The sequence below is a fragment of the Limulus polyphemus genome, unplaced genomic scaffold, assembly GCF_000517525.1.
Source record: "Limulus polyphemus unplaced genomic scaffold, Limulus_polyphemus-2.1.2 Scaffold356, whole genome shotgun sequence".
NCBI lineage: Eukaryota > Metazoa > Arthropoda > Merostomata > Xiphosura > Limulidae > Limulus > Limulus polyphemus.
In genome coordinates this window covers 349,918-371,320 of record NW_013665966.1, presented here as the reverse complement: position 1 = coordinate 371,320, position 21,403 = coordinate 349,918, and the positions used below count along the sequence as shown (strand labels likewise).

General features: G+C 32.7%; 1 protein-coding gene across 4 annotated transcripts in view; it reads right to left on the bottom strand.

Annotated features, from left to right (window-relative positions):
• The window catches only part of LOC106457647 (octopamine receptor beta-2R-like), a 56,917-nt gene that overhangs the window by 11,023 nt on the left and 24,491 nt on the right, over window positions 1–21,403 (bottom strand). The window contains exon 2 of one of the 4 annotated variants that reach the window (XR_002610231.1): window positions 16,080–16,137. The exons of 1 other annotated variant lie outside the window; for it this stretch is intronic. The gene's annotated coding sequence lies outside the window, so the exon portion shown is untranslated. Of the gene's footprint in view, window positions 1–5,103; window positions 5,296–16,079; window positions 16,138–21,403 lie in introns of those variants that run through there. 2 more of the 4 variants (XR_002610230.1, XM_022383644.1) reach the window with 2 other exon arrangements.

Here is a 21,403-nt window from a genome sequence, read left to right as displayed (position 1 = left end):
CTTACAACAAATGAACATATCTTTTTTTATATTTACTGTGATATAACTTTTTCAACAATATGTAATATCTAAATGATTATTGATGGAAAATGAAGAAAAACGTTTTACCGCATAAACGAAATAATTTTGATCTTGGTCTTAAGTAAAAAAATATTTCCAAGCTTATACATTGTTTACAATAACGATCTTAAACCCGACATTCTTTTAGATAAACAGATGTAATGTTACTAATATATATTACTCTTATTAGTTTGAAATTTGCAAGCGAATATTGAATTAATTATTTTGATAAATTTTACTTCCACATTCGGACCGTGTATAATCTAATGGTTAGCGTACTCGGACTTTGAATCATACGGTTTATGATTCGAGTTTCGTTGCCGCACAAACGTGATCCACATTTTGGGTTTGTGGGTGCGTCACAAGAGTGATGGTCAAATCCCACTATTTGGTCAGGCATAAGATTTGGCCGTAGTTATTTGTTTGTAATCCTTTCATCACTGATTACGAGCTACTGTTAGTTTATAGATGTCCGCAGAGGATTACGGTGCCTAATGCAATCTTTTATTTCAATGCAAACATACCTTGGTGACTGTAATGTTCTTTGAACCAATTTACACAATATGAGTGTCACAGAGAGATGTTTTCACAGATCCCTTGTCCATGAAACTGGGCACTTTGCTTAGTGGAGTGGGCATGATTAGAAAAAACGTTCAGGTTACTCTGAATATTATTCGCCATCGTGAAATAATTGAAGGACCCAACTTTCACCACACCATTATACCAATTCGAACAGAATTGAAAGACCCAACTTTTACCACACCATTACACTATTTCGAACAGAATTGAAGGACCCAACTTTTACCACACCATTATACCAATTCGAACAGAATTGAAGGACCCAACTTTCACCACACCATTATACCAATTCGAACAGAATTGAAAGACCTAACTTTCACCACACCATTATACCAATTCGAACAGGCTTTTACTGTCCGAACAAAACAAGAAGTGTCAAGTGTCCGTCGTAAATTTATCTTCAGTACAGAAAATGGTAAAAATGTACTCATCCGACCATGTCCTACGTTTACAGTGATTCATTGTTTACACTTTGAGCATGGTTTCCTGGTTACATCTGAGATGAACGGTTTTCGGTTACCATACGAGATTGTTTCGGAATATCCTGATCAATTTACAAGTCTTGCTACTCTCTTTTACCTCAGCTAGTCACAGAAATTGGCGGTCACATTTTCCCTCGTGGCAGACATATTCCCATTGATAGAATCTGATAAAAGTCGTCTTCGCATAATCAGTCAAAAGAAACAATTTATACTTAAGACAAACAATAACTGCCATGTCTGTTCAAAAGTCTAATTTCCTTGCGCTTCTTACATTTTTGAAGACTAACCACGATATGTTTACATCTTTGGACTAATAGTGCTTAAATAATCGCACGATCAGTTTACTTTGTATAAACGAATAAAGTGAGTGTTTCAATAAAGTGGGCCAGCTAGTGTATATTATGCTAACAAAACGTTTTAGACTGAACAGCTGAAGTACAATAAATGAAAAAGTATGAGAACAAGATTGAAGTTGATATTTATTTAATAAAGGATTTGGCTAATATAATATGTAAGTAAGATATTTTAAACTTGGAAGTCTATCTGCATAATAAAATATTTCTCAAATGGATTGTGCAAGTAGTTGCCTTAGAAGTATAGTGCTTATAATAGATGCTAAAGCATTCCTATCTGTGTTGTTCTAGTTTAAATGTGTCTAGTCATTAAATAAATTATAATTAATATAGATGTAATACCAGCTAAAGAGTGAAAAGGAGCAAAAACGTAGTTTTTTACGTAAACATAAACAGATTTAAAGACAAAAACCTTGTTCAGTAGCGTTTACGAATGATTACCAACTAGGTGAAGAAAGAGATAGACACCAGGAAATGGGATTGGAAAAACAATGTCTGAAGTGTAGACTAAGAGAATGTTTTCATAGTGATGTCACCATTAAGAATAGAGCTGAGAAGCGTAATTGTTTAAGTATATCACACACATGAAAAGAATGCGTTAACATCCAAATTAAAATGACGTATATCTTGTAAATTAAGACAAAAAACAATGTATGATTATTGTCTCTCATTCATAGAGGGCGGCCGTGACTTAGTGGTTAGTGTGTCTGGTGTGTGAATCGGAGAATTCATGGTTCGTGTTCCGTTGCCTCAAAAACTCGCTTTGCACTTTAAAACCACGTGTGCACTATAAAAGTAACGCTATAATCTCCTAGTATTCAGTGAGACAAGAGTAGACAAGAATTAGAAATGGGCGGTGTTGACTAACTTCCTTTCGTTTAGTCCATTAGTTCAAAATTAGGTGAGGTTATTTGCCAGTAGTGCTTGTGAAGCTTTGCGCGAATATTTTAAAATAAACCAATTCTCCTTCATAAATATTAGTTACATTTCGACAATAATACTAAGGTAATATGATTACCTAAGTATGTAATTTTAATATACATAACACTGTTATTTAATCTGTTACACTTACTGAAAAATGAGTTTTAATAGACTATCAAAAAGCACAATATTGCAGCTATGGCTGTATATTTTGTGTTGTTATTTTGAGCTATGGCTGTATATTTTGTGTTGTTATTTTGAGGATAGTATATCCTGATATCAGTGGATAATTCGGTGAAACTGACATTAAAACAAGTCATAATAGCATGATGAAAGTAATGTGAAGGGTATAATTGATAAATATAATTGATACTTGAAACTGTCGGTACTTGATGAAACTTCATGATTATAGAATTGAGGAAATCAAAGACAATTGTAAGTTTCCCAAATTTATCATATATTATTACCACGATTTCGCTGATGGTGCCTTTACTGACAAAATCATGGTTATTAAGTGAAATATTTGTGAAACATACAATTGTCTTTGTTTTTGTTTTTTTCAGTTTTGTGAAGCGAAGGGTGTTGGGAAAAGGTGAATTGCAGTAACAACTATAATGCTCTGTTAAATTAAACATAGAATTAAAAGTGTTCCTAAAAAAACTGAATAATTTTCAATTTCATTAGAGTCTGTATAGTCATAGATCTTACACAGTATTCAGATTGTTAAGTGAAAAGTTTCTTGAAAAACAAATAATTTATGACCAACTAAATCTTACAGGTTTAATACCATATGTCTAAATAATTCGAATATACGACATTTCACCAGCAACGTAACATTATTACATTTTCAGTTTTGACAAAGTTAACTATTTAAAGTTCCCTTATTCCAGAAAATAAGGTCATATTTTCGTTTAAATATCGACTGAAACTTAAAAAAAGTTATATTATTGGCTTAGATTGACTTTTTTATTATTTTAGAATTTCCACTTTACATGCTTTTTTTCCGTGAAGCAATAGAGAAGACGATGGAAAAATTGTAATTCTAAGTATAAGCAGTCTTCTATGAGGTCTAGGATAAGCATAAGTAATAAGTATTATTGAGTGGCACCAACACTTGGTTGTTATGGTTACTCTTCTACTAGGATTAGTCTCACTAGCCTTTTCGTTTTTTCCAGATACATGATCTACATCCGGAAGTGGAATTTTGAACGCCAGGGTTGTTTAATTTGATAAAGTCTATTATTTGAGAACCTAGATTACTACGTGTTATAAAATACGTATCACCAGTACGTGTTTCGTGTAATATATAAGTTTAGCATAAAAAATAAATTAAAATAGAAATAATTGATATCAAACTTGAAAAATTTGGAACTGTATATTTTAATGTTTCAACAAATTACGAACAACATATAACGATTTTGAAATTTGAAAATTATACTTTAATAGGTACTTTTAAAATACACTTATCATGCTACTTTTTGAAAAATGTACCGTGTGGCAGCGGATATATGTATACAGACGCACACACACACACACACAAATATCCATAAGTAAACATTACACTATAACATCTGTATATTTTACACCTAAAGTTGAACATTTGCTTTCTTGAAAATAATCCCATCACTTTGAAAACTTTATTGATTTCCTCATTTTTTTTTACCTTATATAATACGCTATTCTAATTTTCACTGAAATAGTTTAAGTATCTTCAACATTCACGAGTAATGAATTATCATTTCAGGACACATCTAGGATATAACCTATTTTAAATAATTACTTTTTTCATGAATTCGGTTGATTTCAGTTTTATTTATTACTTAAAAAAAATATTGTTTAACTAAGAAACTAGCCTTCGATAAAAGAAATTCTTTTAAAATTGGTGCTTACATGATGTATTTTAGGATCTGAGCGAAATTTGTTGGTATAAAAATACATAAAAATAAATAACTTGATAGATAGATAAAAGACAGGCAGATAGAATGCTAGAAACACCGATAGCATAACAGATATAATTAGAAATATTTAAAATTATAGATATATGAATAGAAAGGGAAATGCATATTTTAACTACGAGGACAAAGCAGAAGGCGTTCAAGCATAACACTACGGGAAAGATTTAGAATGCACTGTACGTCTCAATGGGGCACATCCTATACTTTTCACCGATGTTTTGCCTATCTGCCGACCACACATGAGAACATATACATAAAATATTCACCATCCTTCTAATGGATGCTTGTCTTCCTGCTTTCTTCTCATGTTTAAGATATACTAATAAATGCAAATTTACATGTTTATTTTACTTAGAGAGAACTAGATAGACCAAAATGATAAAGACAGGGAAAGATAGATTAACAGACACATCAGTTCATCTGTCATATGAAACTGTTGTGGTTTTAAAATATATCCCCTGCATCATTTTCAAACATGAGTCACCCGAACGTTGAAATATAAGAACACGAAGTACATCTAATTACTGTGTTTAATATCAGTTATTTTTTTATTCTTGGTTTGGAATGAATCTGCCAACACAAACACGTTTTACAGATTTCTGATGTGATTAATTCACGTCTAGAAGTTTGAGTAATAAGATGTAAGAATTTTGTATTCTAGTGTTTGTAAACATTTTCTTTCCGCTGTCATTCTACAAAGGAAAGAAAAATGCTCCTTATATGTATAAAATATATTTTCCATAACGTGAAAAGAGTAAACATATATATATATATATATATATAGACCTTCATCATTTGATATCGCTTGGAAAGCTAAATAAAGCTTAAGTCCCCGGATGTGGTCGCTGGTAATTTGTCTTTCTTGTGACTGTTTAGCTTTTCTCTGGCACAAAACCTCAAAATGTGGGCAAGCGGTGATAAAACGTTACTTTCGTTTTTATCCACCTAGGAGAAAGGAAGTGAATTAAATTTCACCATATGTAGCTACATCTCCGGAGAACATGAAATAAAGACTCTTTTTAGAGGGGTGGGAAGTCAGTAAATGAGATCTTTAAATACCTGCAGTTCACCAGTGAGTTATCAATCATGCACTTCAAGACTGCCTTCCTGGCACGTTAGGCAATTGCTACAACCTACAATACGTGGTGATATGGTGAACAAACTGTTCAATATAAATTTAACCCGAATTGTTATATTAAATCTTATAGAAAATAAAGCACGTTTTTTTTAGCTACAATTGAAACAAAATACACACAAACATAAAAAATAAAACATTTTTATACACTAATATTTTTCATAGAAGTAATGAACTTTATTTAATAGAAACAAAATATAAGTTAACCCAGAGGATTTTATCATCAAACACGTAGCTGGATTTTTCATTTATTTAATTTTTATGAAGTTTGCTTATAGAATGTTGAAGCTGGAAGTTATTATCTATATTGATTATATTTTTAAACTGTAAATTAAGAAGGCTGATGATCTCCTTAGAAATACGTCGGCTTGATTGTATATTTTGTTTGTTTGTTGGTAAGGAACACTGTGCCCACCGCGAGTGTTGAAGACTGAATTTTAGTGTGGTAAGCCCCAAGACTTATCACTGATCCACCGGAGGTTCGCTAGTTTATTTGGAACAGGAAAGAATTGGATATTTCAATCTGAACGTCACCTTATGCGCACGGAATCCAAAGGTACGAGTTCGAGACTCCTAGGTTCACGTATAGCTCTCTCTAAACTTGAAGTACAAAACACTAGGAAGGAAAGCATGTAGTAGCTCTCGCCGCCACAAAGATTTTCGCTCATTGGATCAAATATCGACTACTTTTATTATGCACCCACAGCTGAAAGCATAAAATATGTTCAGTGGCATCACATGTCGAATCATGGACCCTCGGTACGCAGCCCGGCATCATAACGACCAAGTTACACCAAGCCCTAGATTTGCAAAGCTACACACACACACACACACACACGAATTTGTAACATGTAGCTCTAGGACATAAATAATGTTGTAAGTGCGGATGCTCTAATTTGGTGTATCTTTATGTACTCGTGAATTGCACTCACTACCTATCGTAATACGTAATACAGAATTATTCTTTTTTACAGACCTACTCATGGATTCCTGTCTTATAGGAAACATAACTTAAATGTTGACAGAGTTGCATACATGTATTTAAGCACTTTACCAAGGTTTCATTTAAACCTTATAAGTATATATCACAACATACATTAATGTGGTTCATGTGGAGTAGATGAACTGACCGGACAACGAACAAAGCACCACACACTGTCTATGTAATTACATATTACATAACTAGAGAGATCATCATATAGTACCTCCTTAAAAAGTAATAGTGCGAATGAATTATTTAAAACAATTCAAAGTAATATACATATATATTGACCAATGTTTTACTAAAGTTTAATATTCAAGAAATATCTAGTGCTTAACATGAAGATAAACGTAAAATTTTATTTCTATTGAATATAAGGGCTGAACTGAACGATTTTCAGCTTCGAAATTATCAGTCTCGTTGGTAAAGTTTAATAGAAAATATTGGCAAACTTCCACTGACAAGCACTTCTACCATAACGACCTGCTTACTAAGTCTATAAATGATGTAAACAACACAATAGGTAATTTTGAAGTCGTCTCATTCTGTACATGAAGATTATTTGAAGACTGCATCAAGCTAGTCAAGGCGCAAGAAAAAGTGTGCGTATCCTGTAAAATGGGGGCTCATTTCAAAGAAAGTAGTCCGTGGCCCGTTTGTCTGATGATGATGAAGAATGGAGTATATAATCGATCTGTAGGAGTGAATTAGCCCTATAAAAGCTGGACACTTGTTTCTTAAGACGTCTTGAATTATCATTAAACTGGTGACCCTGGTTTGTCGTGTAATATAACGATACCATAAAAACGTTCTTGAGAATAACGGCTTGGAATTGAGATTAACCTTGTATGATATTACAAATCCAGGTATTCATCATAGCCTGTACTCATCGTATCCTGTACTCTTCATAGCCTGTCCCAATTGTAGCCTGTACTCATCGTATCCTGTACTCTTCATAGCCTGTCCCAATTGTAGCCTGTACTCATCGTATCCTGTACTCTTCATAGCCTGTCCCAATTGTAGCCTGTACTCATCGTATCCTGTACTCTTCATAGCCTGTCCCAATTGTAGCCTGTACTCATCGTATCCTGTACTCTTCATAGCCTGTCCCAATTGTAGCCTGTACTCATCGTATCCTGTACTTTTCATAGCCTGTCCCAATTGTAGCCTGTACTATTCACAGCCTGTCCCAATTGTAGCCTGTACTCATCGTATCCTGTACTCTTCATAGCCTGTCCCAATTGTTGCCTGTACTCACCATAGCCTGTACTTTTGATCATTAGGAATACTACCCAAACCTCATCGCGCCTATATATGTTTAAGCAGTACACTTTTGTTAAAATTTATCATTTGGTATTCGGAAAATACTGCTCAGGAATTTTAGTTAAATCTTGCGTTGTCAGAATATTTAACATGGTAAAAATAGATTGGTTGCAAGTATCTTATGTGTTTTAAAATTCTTTCAAGTAAAATACAATAATGTTAGACATTTCATCAAATTAATCGATTAATTTCATTTTCTAAAAGCCATTGAGGTCAAACTTTTGAGGATAACGCTTTGCAATATGCATTTGCATAAAATCTTACTTAATCCAAATGCATTTAATTAACATTGTCGAAGTCTTAAAAAGAGTATCGATTTATAAGTAGGATAACATTTCTTTTTATCCACTTTCTCTATATAATATATATTTAAAGGCACAATTTATAGTTGCTATGGCTACTTTGAGTTTGTTGACCGTCAAAGGTTCAGTGAGATATAAAAACGAAAACGTTACTTTAAATGAATGAGCTGTGGTTTATGAATAGAGCCTTCATATTATATATATTTAATATCCAGTTAATTGTACTAAGGTGTACGATAAGCCTAATTTATTGATCATTAATGACAGAAAATAGAAGACTAAGACATACTACTAGGAGTTTAATTTTTTCTGTCTTCTGCTACAATAATGTACCCAAAAAATGAAGAAAAACGCCTAAAACATATTCATATTCTAAGATAAACACAAGATATTGAGAAGTAGATGACACATACTAATATGTATATATAAATATATATATATATAGCCTTGATGAAAGAATTAACACAAAAGATCGCTAAAAATTGAGTAGCGTTCAAAAGTCTCAGAAACAACTGGCGGAGTCTCTAATTTTATCAAATAGTTTTTAAATTCTTCACTTTGTTTTTTTTTATTACTGAACTTTTGAGAGCATTGAATGGATTTTCAGCTTAAGCTAGTGTTGTGAGTATAGTTTTGGTAGATGGCTGAAAGATCTGTTATTTTGGGGAACTGAAGCTCATCTGATGTTTCTTCCAAATGCTTTCCGTGACCGATAAAGAGTTATCAAGCGATTCAGTTTATCACCATAACGTTGTAATAAAACATAGGCTTATACACATTTTCAAGAAGCTTTTAAAAAGCGTGAATGAAATAGAACTTATTAATTTATATAATAAATATACCTCTCAGTTGAAACTGAAAAGCAAGTTATTGTTTACTCTTTTGCAAAACTAAGCCTTGTCTGTATTTATAAGGTATTAAAACAGCAGGAAGTTTTAAGCCTAGTTAGCATAAATGAATTTTTAATCGTATAAAACTACCCGTTATTGGTACAAGTTTCTGTGTATAGTTTCTGTACTTTTTTATTTTTTTGCTCAATTTACAGATTTTTTGGAGCTATTTTAAAAGTGTCCTGTGGCAATAAAAATGTTACATTTTGTTCTTTTTCTTCAACACCGGTTGAAAAGATAATTGCTTTTGAGTTTAAAGGTCTCTTTTTTTCATTAATCTTTAAAGATTATACATTATGTTGCTGGGATTCTTGTACGATATGTATTTCATGCCAACTCGCGATACTTATCCAAAAAAGTCCAATCAAATGATTATGATTAATAACGAGGAACAAAAAACGAAGTTAGTCACAAACAATAACACAATTTATCTTTGTCGTCTTTGAAAATTCTAGTGATGGTTAAATTGATATCTTATACACAGTAGTCTGGTACTTATGAAATAAAAGTATCATATAAGACTTTGTACAGTAAGTGTACTAGACAACTAAAAACAAACTAAAACTTTAAATGTGTCTAGTCGATTGGTTACGACCTCGTATTATATTTATTTTTCATATAATTAACTCGAGTCGCAAAGTTCATTTCTTTACATTTACACTGCCTGGTTCTTTTCATTTATCATAAAACTTGGAGTTAAGCCTAAGAATAAAAAAGAACAACAGAAACAGTTTCTAGTTAAGAAAATCTTTTCAGTTCACGAACTGAATGGTTACTTTGTTCCTAATCGCTCATTTCACCCATTGTAAACCTAATTTTATGATCCGTTTTCGTTTGTGTTTCTAAAATTAGAAGCAAATAACAAGAACTTTCTCGTGGTTCTCACCTTAGCATGTGTTCAAAGTAAGGACTGAAACGTATTTTAACTGTATATCACTAGACCTTTTAGTACAAATGTTACATCTGTCAGTAGTATCCGGAAAATGACTTATGCAAACAAGACTGGCATGGATGACTTTTCGATCACTTGAAGTGAATGGAACTGACCGAAACAGCGTCTCGTGATTTGTCCCAAGACAACAGTAGACACTACATTTTTCAACCTAGCATATGCAAACGCTACTTTAGCTATATTTTTCTCATTTGATTAGTTTTCCTTAATTGCATGCGGTTAATGAGTTTGTGAATTTGAGGCTATTATTCAATTTACCAATTTGAAGCCATTCGCTAAAATTATTTACGGCTTTCTTGAACAACCAATATTTGTCATTTTGTGGTTCTTAAGTTAATGTATATACTCATAAAATAAATGCAAGTCGCCAATGCTAGATGTTAAAAACAAAACTGATATAACACGCGGCGTTTCGTCAGTGTTAACCACGCATCTTCAGACGACAAAAATACAAGGAAGTTGAAGAAATTCATGATTCGTAGTTTCTACTAGGTTTTTGTTTCAAGCAGTATGTGCTCAATTTTAGAGTGCTTTACAGGCATACGAAATGCATAAGTTTTCAAGAGATTTAACCACGAACCAATAGGAGTTATAATTCACTCCTTTTAGCACTTCAAGTTCAATAATAAAAACAAAATTAAAACTCTCGACATTCCAACTCAGATATTTGTTCAAGTTCTAGATATTATCATCTGTTGTTAAATATACTTTCAGTATTTTATTAACGGATTACCTACCCTACAGTAGTAATCCTTCGAAAAGTATTAAATGATTAATCAAATACATAGAGAAATGTCTCGAATCAGAATCTTGAGATACATAGAAAAGTAAACCAATCCAACGAGCTTGAAACAAGTTAATTGCACTTTATAAGAACGATTTGCATGTGTAATACAGTGGGTATCATGTCAAATGAAAGCTAGAAACCGGGTTTCGATACCCGTGGTGGTTAGAACACAGGTAGTCCATTGTGTAACTTTGTGCTTAATTCCACACAAACAATTCAAAAACGACATGTTTATATATTTGATTCACAGCAAATTTAAGACCTTTGGCCAGCACATTGCCACCATGGATAACATATACTTGTATGAAAATGTTACAACCCTTTTTGAGAAAGAATATTCGTATTCCAAGATCGTTAAATGATGTAGTGCCAAATGACGCAACATTCCGAAGAAGGGAAACTTCACTGTTCTCCTAGGAAGTGGGAAGTCTTGCATAGAAACATTTCAATGTAATGCACGCTAAGAAAAACGGTGTGATTTGGCTGTGTTTGTTGGAAGCACACCCCTTGTTGCTGACAAGGTGATAATTCACACCCTTAAAGATGTAAATTTAAAATAAATAAAAGTTTTCACTTATGTCAGGTACACAATATTGTATAAACACAATGGAAAGTGGTATGTGAAACAAGATTAAAATTTACTAAGAAATCAATTCCATTAAAATATTTTTATGATTATCATAAAAATTGATGAACATATTACTATTTAATACTACATAATTTTATTTCGGGGTGAAACCAGTTTGTGTGAAGAAGGGTGTTAATTCATACTTTTTTTGTATGTAGTTCCTGTATGAGTACTTCTCACTATAAAAGTGTAAAATTACAGTTTTTTAGAGTGTACAGAGCAACGCCCTTATCCATAAAATGAAAGCTCTGATTGCGTTGTGAAAACAAAGATCCTCCAACCTGAAAATCCATTGCACGAAGCTGGGCATATCTCCTGGTACATCTAACAAGATGATAATCAAATATTTAGAGCTGGAAAGGTTTCGCAAGCCTCACTCCGAAATCAACAGCTGTTCTCATGAGAAAGATGTTAAAAAATGTTGGGATCATAGCAATCTCATTTGATCACATAACTGTTGAGTCCTCCGATGCATCGCCAATAGAATTTTGTGCCTTTGATCTGCTTGAACTTTTATCTTGAATGGCGTTGTCGACGTACAGTGGTGGTGAGGTGTGAGAAAACTTTGTCAAGATGTATGGGCGATACGATGAAAATTTTGGTATCGAGCAATAGTGTGCAATCATGATCATCTGGCTGAATAAGTTTGATGATGTATTATGCATATATATATATATATATATATATACTGTGGGCCACCAATGAAAGTTAGGACACACACTAAACTTCACCAATGAAAATGTGCTTAGGGTTAAATAAACATAGACGTACGCCAATCAAAACACCTTATTATCATCGCTAGTTTCTCACATAACATAACAAACTGAGGGCTGGATGTTATAATATAAAGTAAACATCCTTAATGTTACCAACAAAATCATATATTTACATGGAGAAATCAAGCTCTCTGAAAAATAAACACTCCACGCGAACGAGCTGTTTTTAGATAAGCATAAAAACGCCCCATGTTAAATCTTTCAGTCCGAAAGGCAGCTAACACTTCTGATAGCAAATATGACACAGATGAATAAACATTGTAGATTGACGGTTTCTCGTATTTGTAAGTGTCTAAAATAATTACAGATTCAACTACGCTAGCTTTCACCATCAGCCGAGCTCGTACTATTACTATACGTCTGTTTATCTATGCAGAGAGAAGTGTTTCAATTACACGTAAAGCGAAAAAAAGAAGTCGAAAGTTAGTTGAAATGGCATCTTAATGTTTTTATACATCATTTTACAACCCCTACTGACATTTGCGAAAGTTTTAAATCGTCATTAATTTCAGAAGAGAGTACTATAGCAAAAAAAAAAAAAACAACAACAACAAAACACACACAAAACACTCCTTTTATTGTTGATATAAATGTACTGCAAATGTAAAGCGCTCATGTCACTGTTTCTATGGGTGTAGTAGACTCATATATGTTCCCTAAAACCGTAAAAAAATGTGTTATTGATGATTTGAGGACAACGCAACGGAAAGAGAAGAATCATGTTATTGTTAACACGGACTTACTGCAACAACTACAAATCAATGCTATTGTTTACATATACTGCTATGTACTAAACCATTATCATTGTTGATACAGGCACGTTGCACCACAACTAAACATTGTTATTGTTATATAAGTATACTACTGTGGTACTAAGGTACTAACTATTGTTGATATAGGTATGCTGCTATTGTTGGTATAAGTATGCTGCGTCGTTACTAAACATACGTAACATACTCGTGTTGTTATTGATACATGTCTACTGTTTGTTATTATTTATATCTGTTACACTGGAGTGGCATTACACTGATGTTATTGTTAATATTAGTAGACTAGAAGCGTGTATAGTATTTAATGTTCTTGTTTGGATGACTGCATATCTTCAAAGGTTTGATATTACAGATTGTGTTCTTGTTCAAGAAATGTCGTGCAAAGATACACAAGGGCTATCAGAGCGTAGCCGTTGCTAATTCTGAACTGATAAGCTGGAAGGAAGGCAGCTAATTAACAACACACCCACCGTTAACTAGTTTTGTTTTACCGAATAGTACGGTTTGATCATCATTTTTATAGCGCACCCACTGCCCCAAAGTACTATGGATGCGAAAACACCTTAGGAAGATGTTCCTGTTCGAAAACTTAACACAGAAGTAAAAAAGGCTGAAATTATATTTTTAGAAAATTATTTATATCCGTGTACTATTCTATAAGTATAGAAATTTGTTTGTTTGTTATTAAGCATAGAGCTACACAATGTCCCCTCACTGTACCTATTGTGAGTATTGAAAACCCCATTTTTATCGTTATAAGCTCTAATATTAGCCGCTGAGCTACAGGGGATTCAAGCAGCTTTTGCATTTTCTAACAAGGAAGATAAAAAGCTCTTATGTAGGGATTAGTATTAACTCTTTCCGTCACCATTGTATATTCCGTTTTTACGTATTGTGAGTTATTACAGTTAAAGAATGTTTAGAAAATTGGGATTAAAACTTCTTCACATGGTAAACACATTTATATAGGATTACCAAATGTTGTTTCTAAATTCCATTTATCTCTCATGATAAAATCAAAGCTATAGTCTCTTTGAAGAAACATAAAATCTGCAGTTCTAGGTTTAAAACAATGTATCTTCCCTTCTGGTACGTTCCTTGTTACACTATCTACAGATATACAGTCTTTATCAAGATGAATATCCAGTAAGAACAGAAAAATGTTCTAGAGTTAACCAAGTAATTCAAAGTTTTTACTTTTTAATATATATTAAACTAACTAAGAGGCTTCATTAATATGAGTGTGGTAACTGGTATCTGTCTGGACAACGGAACATATAATAATCTAAATTGTTAATAGCCGATCTGCTTCGTTGGCATTTTAAGTGAATTTCTACTTATAATTAATGGTTAGGATGAAATTTTTTCTACTATAAGAAACAAAATGCCTGTTCACCGATCGTGTGATAAGATTTCTTTTCCAAAAAAAAGGATGCAGTTGTTTACTTTAATTAGATGCCAGAAAGCAACAGCTGCTTGTTTTACAAAAGGATGCAGTTGTTTACTTTAATTGGATGCCAGAAAGTAATGGCTACTTGCTCTACAAAAGGATGCAGTTGTTTACTTTAATTAGATGCCAGAAAGCAATAGCTACTTGTTTTACAAAAGGATGCGGTTGTTTACTTTAATTGGATGCCAGAAAGTAATGGCTACTTGTTCTACAAAAGGACACAGTTGTTTACTTTAATTAGATGCCAGAGAGTAATGGCTACTTGTTCTACAAGGAAGACCTATAAATCAATCAGTCGCAAGAGTTGTAAATAAATCGAAAATATAACCTGTTTTGTTTTATTAAACTTACTTGTGGGAATTTTGTGAAATAATATTTTTAGATATATCTTGAATTAGAATTTGATGATACTCATACGTGCACAAACCTTCAAAATGTCCTCATATTTTTACCTGTTGTTGGAGTTAAACTAATGACGTTTACATACATTGTATCCATCTCCACGTTAATAGCAAACAAATGTTGGAGTTCAAACAGAACTAGCAGGTTATCTTGATGAATTATTATGATTTTAAACCAAATATCGGTTTGAAAAAATAATCACTCTTTTGCTTTAAAGGTTTAGTTTAATTTTAAGAAATGCATTTTTCAGCGCTTGTGAAATAATTATTTCCACTTATAAATACCTGAAAAGTATAAAATTATACACTGTTTAAGTTAATTTACCTTGTATGATTCATTTATCCCTTTTTTCACATAGTCATGTGTTCAAGAATTGTTACTTCATAAATTAAATGTTAGAGAAGGGTTGTATTTAAATACAATGTCAGCGTTCTGTGTGGTTACGTTGTTCAGATTGCTTGTTTGTTTGCTGTCAAGCCTAAAGCTCTACAATGGGCTATTTGTGCTGTGCCCATCACGAGTATCGGCACCCGATCTTTAGCGTCATAAATTCAGAGACATACCGCTGAACCACTGAGGAGGTGTTCAGATTGCTCATGTCTTAAATGCATGCATATAAATATGCTATAAGCATTTCGATTTATTATTTAGTTAAGTATATTTTGCCATCGTTGTATATAAATTTAATAACCGATCAATGGTTCTTATCTTTAAAAGAATTGTGAGCTATTATATATATTGGCATCGGTTACTGAAAAAAATATTTTCTGGTGTAAGTTTAAGATGTTGTTTTACCAATAAACATTTGTTTTAAGAATTTTCAAACATTTCTAATTTACTAAATTAATCATCTTTTGTGATGTATGTACAAATGGCTATTTTTGTTTCTTCAACACCTTTTAAGAGACTTGTTAATTTTCCCTTTCAAATGTTCTAATTTGTCTTAGAGAAACCAAAAAAAGTCAGTAGCCTGGCATGATGTGGTAGTTAGGGAGCTCAAATCGTACTCTGCATGTCGCGGGATCAAAACTCGTCACCTTTTAACCGTGTGTATGTTTATGGGGAGGGGGCGTTGTAGTATGACGGTCAAGTCAATCCCACTATTCATTAGTAAAGAGCAGTTCAAAGTTTTGCAGTGTGTGGTGATCTATCTGCCCTACCTCTAATCTATCACTTCAAAATTAGGAACGGCAAATGCAGATACCCCTCGAGTCGCGCGCGAAAAATATTACATAAAACCACACATAATTAAAAAGAAATTACAAGCTTTACAAAACTCAGTTATCACTACAGCATATAAAGTTCCACACACAACAAGTTTACTTTTCTTACCTAATTATGCGAACGTACAGCCACTCGACGATAGAATCCTGAATAGATCGATCATCAACTACCAAACAAAAAAGAACGACTACGTTCACTAGGTCATACATGATGAAAATGAGTCTAAGTTCCTCTCCTCTATAAATATGTACTATAAGTATAGCAATCAGCTACCTACTGCTAGACTTACATAACCATATCAATTGTGGTGTATTCACTATGTATTCTTATGGTATCAATGTTAAATACAAATTAAATTCATTACTAAATGAACAAGCATTGGAATATATGGGGCTATTTGTTTAATGTAAGATTGTCTACATTCCAAGTTAATCACAGTGTGTGCCAGTGCAAATGTTCAACGTTGAACATAAAAGGAAATTACTCTGATAGGGGTAATGGGATTATGATAGACTTTACATATAAACAGAACCTTCACTTATGTGAAGTTTAGCATTTAACAATGCTTAACTGTGCCGACTGAAATTTATCACAACAACATCAGTGCCAGAGGGAGGAAGAGATCTGCATAGCACCTGATCCTTAAGAGGCCTACACAGCACCTGATCCTGAAAAGGCCTACACAGCACCTGATCCTGAAGAGGTCTACATAGCACCTGACCATACCAGATCCTGATCAAGATGTATACTAAAGATTATTCATTACTATTATGGCACAAGCGTGGTTAGAGATGGATATGTTTTATTCGTAACATTTGTTTATAATGTATTACACTATTTTATAATAAAACATTAGTGTAGCATGAGTGTCTATAGGCGTTATGACAAAAATAACATTCAAACTAGATTTTTTATGTAAGGTTACAAAATAATAAAATGTTTACCTCGAAAATAACCTATCTCTTGAAAATCAAAAACAAACATTTTTTAAGTTCAATCTTAAAAGTTAAAGACCTGAAATATTTGAATAAATTCATATGAGACGCATCCTCGGTATGCACACTTTGGTAGACTCATGGAATATCTGTATTGTAAAAACACAACCTATCTAGCATTGTTTAAGTTTCCGTTTAGCAGCTGTTACGGAAATACATCATTCTTTCTGATTTCATGCCACAATCGGTTATTTAAGATATAACTTATTTTGAACCTGCACATATTATCAATGAAGGGTAATAATGTATGTCAAAGTCAATAAAAACAATAAGAAAAAAAAAAAGAAAAATGTAAGCAAAATTCCGTCTCTCTGTTACTAAGAGATAGGCATGGATTACAAAGAACATCGGTGAATTTCTTTTCATCCCATAATCGAAGCATCTATTCACTTATTTTCTTCCACGACTAATGCATGTTGGCTAGCATCAAAACATGAAATATTGTAATGAAGACTATTTGTATATAAAACATGAAACGTCCTGAAAGTAAAATAAAAAAAAATGCTGGAGTACAAAGAACTTAAAATGTTTAGAGTATCAAGAAGACAAAAATCTTATATCTTATCAAGAACAATCAAATTTTATGAACTAACAAGAATGTGATATTGTTATGAACGCTTAAAGTTTCTAGGCTATTGAGAACACGAATATCATCCCCCAAAACACAAGACTCATCTGGACTCTAAAGAACACAAAAACATCTGGATTACCAAGAAAACAAACGTCATCTGGGCTGAATTCAAGAACACATAAACAACTGGATTACAAAGAGAACAAACGTCATCTGGGTTGCATTCAAGATCATAATAGTCTCCTCTCTTACTAATTCACAAAAAAAGTGTCTGGATTATGAAGAAGAAACATCATCTGTACTGCATTCAAGACTACAGTAATTTTCCTTCTTGCTGGACCAGAAAAATCGTCCAGGTTACCGAGAATGTAAACATCATATGGACTCCATTTAAGATCAAAATTGTCTTCTCTATTACAAATATCATAAACACAACACCATCTGGATTACGAAGAACACAAATATGTTATAGATTACAAAAAACACAAAACTTTTCGACTGAAAAGCATACAAACATGATCTTGCTCACCAAGGACACATAAATTATCTAAACTGTCAAGAGCACGAGAATCCCAAAATATTCTAGTCAACTAACAACAGAAAAAAATCTTATCTACTTATTAGCAATGTCCACATTATGAGATGTTTGCCTTTTTCTAAAACTCTTTTTTAAGAATCACGTTTGTGGATGTTTGCTTTCTACAGACATGTATGTGAAAGGTAAATTAGTTTATGTGGGATACTCTACTAATATATTCTGATAAAAATTCCTAGAAACAGGCCTGGAAGAAACTGAAGACGGAGTCATTAAGTCTGAAATGTACACTCATCTGTTAATGGAGGGAACTAAATATACAAGCCGTATAGTGTTGCAACTGACTCTTAAACAGCAATAAGTTGTTACTTTGCTGCTATTGTAAATGTTTCGACTTATTCTGGATTAGTTTCATATATACTTCTGATTAACAGGTATAATTAGCAATAGTTATTTAGAATAAAATACATATGATGTACGAGAATTAACGTGAAACTCAGTAATTTATTTATTATATTCCAGTTTTATTAATGGCATATGTTTAAGATATAATACTTTGAATTTTTGAAAAAGGCATTTACCTTACTATTATTCTTACTTATTGAATATATATATGACTGGGTTCTCGATTACAGCACATATGCCCATGTAGATCAATATTTTGAAAACGTTTTGAAATGTGTTTCGATAAGTAACAGAAACTGGCATCAAACAACACATACAAGTGGGAAAAAATCATCCATGAAATATTTTTGTTAGACCAAATATTAAAGTAAAATATGTTAAAGCCATTTCTAAACTAATGGTTATCAATAAAGTAACTACACTTTTTAGGTTTTAAGCACTGTGCACGAGTGTTTTTAATTGTAACCAATTAGTTATGAAATTATTTACAAATTTTCCAGAAATACCTTGTACATAGAATACGACTGGAAAATTTTGTAGAGCTGTCCGTTAAAATAGAAACAGGAACAACATCATTTGGGTAATGGGTAAATTGCATATTTTTTATGAATTTCACGAAAACACGATAACAATATTTTATAAGATTAGAATTTATTGCATTTATTTGATAGATCTTTTTTGGCTTTCATGCTCTGACATGTCCCACTATACTTTGAAGTTTATTTCTTCTTACTCAAGTCTGGTATATTCTTCTTCCATCGGAAAGCTTTACCAACTAAGGTTCCACGTGCCAGTTAAATGCCAACAAATGGCGTTTTAGGCATTTAGAATGTGCTATATTAAAGCTGAAGGCGTTGCTCCAGTTCGGCGTGAGAGCTCTTCACATGTCATCTTCAGCTGCCACAGCACAGACACAGGATGTCTATATGTGAAATGGAACTTTACTCGTCTTACCACAGCTCCAGCTCACCATTTCTAAGAGACGTCACTTGTTACTGCATATTTTATTTGGCGCCATGACAGTGTAGACAGCAGACATATTAGGCGGAATTATCTGTCTATATTAATCAGCTCTTACTAACATAAAAACAACTGGCTGGACTACTAGTGCCCCATTTTTAAGAGGTTTAACTTCAACTATGGAGCGCGTATGATGCCATGACTAGTTGGTTGGAGGCATGATAAGAGATTTCTGTCTATGTATCAGTTTCTTATTTATTTCAGAAAATTGTACGTACTGCTTTTTGCCCCATTTCTAAGAGGCTTCACTTTTTTATTGTAAATTTTGGTTTGGAGTCAAAGCAGTTTTGGCTATAGAAATATTAGTCTAGCTTACCTTCATATATGTAGTCCTTATTAATTTACACAGAACCTCGCCTGTTCCACTTATGAGAAACTTTGATCTTCGCTGCATATTTTTGTTTGGCGCCATGACACCGTCGAGTGTAGACATATTAAGCAGGCTTATCAGCTTTTGAAAACAACAGAAAAACTTCGAGAGCCTCCACATAGGTAGTTTTTAATTCCCGAGGACACTATATGCACGGTGAATTGAAGTCACGTGATTCTACCCTACGGTGCTGTTTTTGTACCAATTATCACACTGTTTTTGTCTATTTATTTATCTATCAATATTTTATTCTTCCAAATCCCATTTATAGTGGTAAGGTAATGTGTTTTAACTCTTTAGAATTCTCTTTTAAATATAATAAGATGAAGAAAACACACTGTCAAAATCTCGTTTTTGTGTTTCCAGAAATATCATTTTTATATCCTGTTTGAAGTTTGTTATATTAGATTATTACAGCCAGTTGATTTATATTTTTCATTCAGATTTTAAACTACCAGAATTTCTTGTCATTATCAAAATGATATACCAACAGAAACATACACATACACATTAGCGATAACATTATGAAATATAAGAAGAACTAATTAAAATACTCTCTTATTGAATAGTCTCTTAACTATCACTACTGTCTGGAGTGACAACTTCTTATATAATTTTTGTTACAGAAAACCACATCTCAAATGTTGATAAAACAGATTATTTTAACTATTCCTTTACAGACAGAAACTGCCTTACTTTAACTAGCATTTTCTTTGTTTGTTACCGTTAATTAAACAGCCTAGAATGACATCGGAGTTATGTGCTTCAGTAGTATATAAATTTTCCAATAAAAGAATGTACTTTTTTTATTTTTTTCTAAAACAAACCCAACAATGCGTCTTTATTTTAATTTCATAGTTTGCATGCACGTGACATGTTTACCAAATGCAAGCATTTATTTTTGGACGACTTGCTCATTCTAGAAAAATGACGTCACTGTTAGAAAATTACGAATGAAGAAAGGGCGCTTATTAAATATGAGAATGGAAAACAAATTACACACACAAATATATATATATATATCCCAGGATATCAATTTTTAACACCAGATTTTAATATAAAATACTGTGAGAATCTATAAGCCCTAGTTTGGTCCTTACAGCACTGCTAGGCATGCTTGAAGCAAGGACTGTACAGGAAAACAAGTACAATGTATGATAGTATGCCACATGTGCAGAGTGAAGTTCAATAAAAAAGCTACCGCCTCCGGTAAAAACGTTTTTTTTTGTCATCGTTCTAGCTGTAGTAGGAAAATTAGGTTATTAAGTATGACTATATAAATTTTTTAACCAGATAGCCTATCAATAGATAACCTGATGTGTTATCGCTTTATTGGAATTTTTCTTATCCTATTATTTTTTTTATAAAACTTTTTTTACAAGAAAAACATATCCATACAAAAAAAATCCTTTAGCTGTAACACCAACCGATACTTCATAAACACAGCAAAAAAAAAAAAGACAACTTGGACATTAATACTACATTGCATCATTTTACTTTTATGCTGTAAAACTCAATTTACATTCAGCTTAGCTC